General features: G+C 34.8%; 1 long non-coding RNA gene across 1 annotated transcript; it reads right to left on the bottom strand.

Moving 5' to 3' along the window:
* Nucleotides 1-1,267: 1,267 nt before the first annotated feature.
* Nucleotides 1,268-2,015, bottom strand: LOC120208207. The gene is made up of 3 exons (XR_005524292.1): nucleotides 1,869-2,015; nucleotides 1,468-1,748; nucleotides 1,268-1,433 (listed from the first exon to the last, which is right to left on the bottom strand). It is a non-coding gene; the product is annotated as an uncharacterized LOC120208207 (long non-coding RNA).
* Nucleotides 2,016-2,742: the final 727 nt, after the last annotated feature.

The following is a 2,742-nucleotide window of genomic DNA, read 5'->3' as shown; positions in this document are numbered from 1 at the left end:
CCACCACGAGGTTCTGTTTGGACCAGTCCCGAGAGGGATGTCTAGGTGAGTCACCATAGCTATGCTGGTGACTCACCATGGAGCTCGATTTGGGCTGCCATCTGGTGTTCTGGAATTTACGGCGGTGAGGTGGCGTGGCAAAAGCAGCGTCGGCAGCGACTGGTTGGACCATCTGGCAGTGGAGGCGTCGGCAGCAACGTCTGGAAGCTGGAGAGGCAGCTTGAGCCTTCTGGAAGCGGCGGCTGGGAGCTAGATACAAACCCTAAATGGGTTTAGGGTTATATATTTGGGCTTTTGGGTTGGGCCGGATTTGGCCCGTTGTAATAATAATTAATAATAATATTAGTTTATAATTATAATTAAATATAATTATAATAATAATAATAATAATAATATTATTATTATTTAAATGAAAAAATGAGTATCTTCACATGTTAATTAGACTATATAGATTATAAATCATAGTTGGTTCTCTCTATTTTTTAGGTTGAGTTTCACGAACTTTGAAGAGATTTAAAAAAACAACATAAGAGCAATAGGGAACGATAAGGTCAGTTCGTTGGTACCTTAAGTTTTCGAAGAATTCGTTGGTGAATGATGGTTCTATTGTTGATATTACATAGGGATAAAACTCTTGAAATTTCATCTTTATGATGGATAGATGAAATGAAAAAGAAAAAAATGAGGTGGACAACACGTAATCTTACGTCAGCAAAAGGCCACCCACCACCATAAAATAGTTATCATCCTGTTGTTTTTTATCTAACACTTGAGTGATCAAAAGTGGATTAATTCAAAAGTTAATGATGAAAATAAATATTTTAAAGTTGAATGATCAAAATAAGAACACTCGATTCTAGACCACTCCTCAAATATTTTTCATTGAGTTCAACAAAAAAAAAAAAATCTGATTAAGGCCATTATTATCAAAGTTTTAGGACTCAAAGCCCATTATTAAGCATTATGGATATTTTGATAATTTCACAGGCTTAAGTTCAAGCCTAACTTTTGCCCTAAAATTATTTGTCATTTCTCATTATTTGTCAGCTTCATAGAGTTGGATTATTTGCTGGCTTTCCCATCGATGCCTAAGAAAATAATTTCCGGGCAATCTCGGCCGACTGAAAGCTACGAAACTCTCCCTTTGATAAAAGGAAAATATAATACATTCTTATTCAAAACTTTTAGTGACCAAGATTAATTTTAGTTTAACTTATTTAAATGATAAAACACAAATATTTTAAAGAAAATAAAAAAAGCCGATTCAAATAATAATACAAATCTGTTAAAACCATGCATCATTTATTCGCAAGCAATCTTAGTGTCGAAGCTGCTGAGGCAGATTGCAAATGCTTCGAATGCAGATCGGATACCGGTAATCCATGGTGAATATATCTTTTCCAACTTTCCCAAACTGGAGGATGACCTTTCGGCTTTCGGCAAAGCCACCAACTGAAAGTTTTTAACCGAAGCGACCGTCACTCGGCCACGGAAGTTCAAGCACCAACAATGGAGTCGTTCATCCCATCTTGGGGCCTTATTTATCAACACCAGCGACATCATTCTCTTGACCGGACAAAGATCCCGATCTAAAATTGCCCATGCTAGCCGATTTTGAATAAAGACGGATTTGATTTAGATACATTTGTGTTGCACCGTGAAAAACTCAGCCCGGGTTCGAGCTGCCCCTTCGGGTGTGACCGAAGTGGCAGGGATGGTTTCCATTATACATTGCATCTCCTGGACCCCTGGAAGTCATATAAGTTACATTTGTATCAACTCTTTGGACTCGAAAATGACGGTCAAATATAAGGATGTGTCTGATATAATCACTCGAATCCTTGTGCAAAATAATTGAAAACTCTTACCTTAGGCCAAAACATCCAATTCATATGAAATGTGAGCCATGGGATAGTTAGGTAGCCGATAAGAGTGATACTTAGCATCTTCGAACGGTACTTGAAGATCTTTCATCGAATATAGTGAATTGATTGCTTAAATATTCGATCTTTGCCAAAAGAAAGTAAAAAAAAACATAAATTTTGTTGTAGTTTTTGTTTCTTTAACTTTTTCTTGAAAATATTATATTCAACATTCGCATTTAACACATTAAAACATTATTCATATTCGACACTCACAACAAAGTCGAACTCATCAATTTCCCAACATAAGAACTGTTCTCCTTGACATATCCTCAGCATTTAGCGAGATGATATAATCATTACAGTGGCAGACTATACTTGCGAGCGGCAAGAAGGAACTTTCCATTATGGTTACACTCGTATCTATAACATATTCAATTTTTTTAAAAATATTAAAGATAACATTTATATTGAATATCCATACTCGATTTGAAAAAACATAAATAAAAATAGTAATATTTGAAGAAGAAAAAGCTCACCATTGGCTAAAGCAAGGCGATATGTTTGAGAGGATCGGTTCCGTTTTATAAAGCACTGGAGTAGATCATCCTTGGGGCCAGGCTGCAAACACAGTCCAATAACACAAGATGAATGCTGCTCACTGCTCCCCATAGAAAAATATAAAATTTTAAATCTAAATTACCTGGATTTTTCACTTTTGTATAATATTTTTAGATTGATTTCGTAATAAATATATTTAAATATGAATATAAATACATCTTGAAATTTTTAAAATATTATATCAAATATTTATCCATGTAGATAAGTATATGTATATGAAATTAATAGATTTTAGACCGTTTCAACCAATTTTTTTTTT

Source organism: Hibiscus syriacus, unplaced genomic scaffold, assembly GCF_006381635.1.
Source record: "Hibiscus syriacus cultivar Baekdansim isolate YM2019G1 unplaced genomic scaffold, ASM638163v2 tig00000538_pilon, whole genome shotgun sequence".
In the NCBI taxonomy this organism is placed as follows: Eukaryota; Viridiplantae; Streptophyta; class Magnoliopsida; order Malvales; family Malvaceae; genus Hibiscus; species Hibiscus syriacus.
Note: the sequence above shows the minus strand (reverse complement) of the source record. Positions and strands in the feature narration are given on the sequence as shown.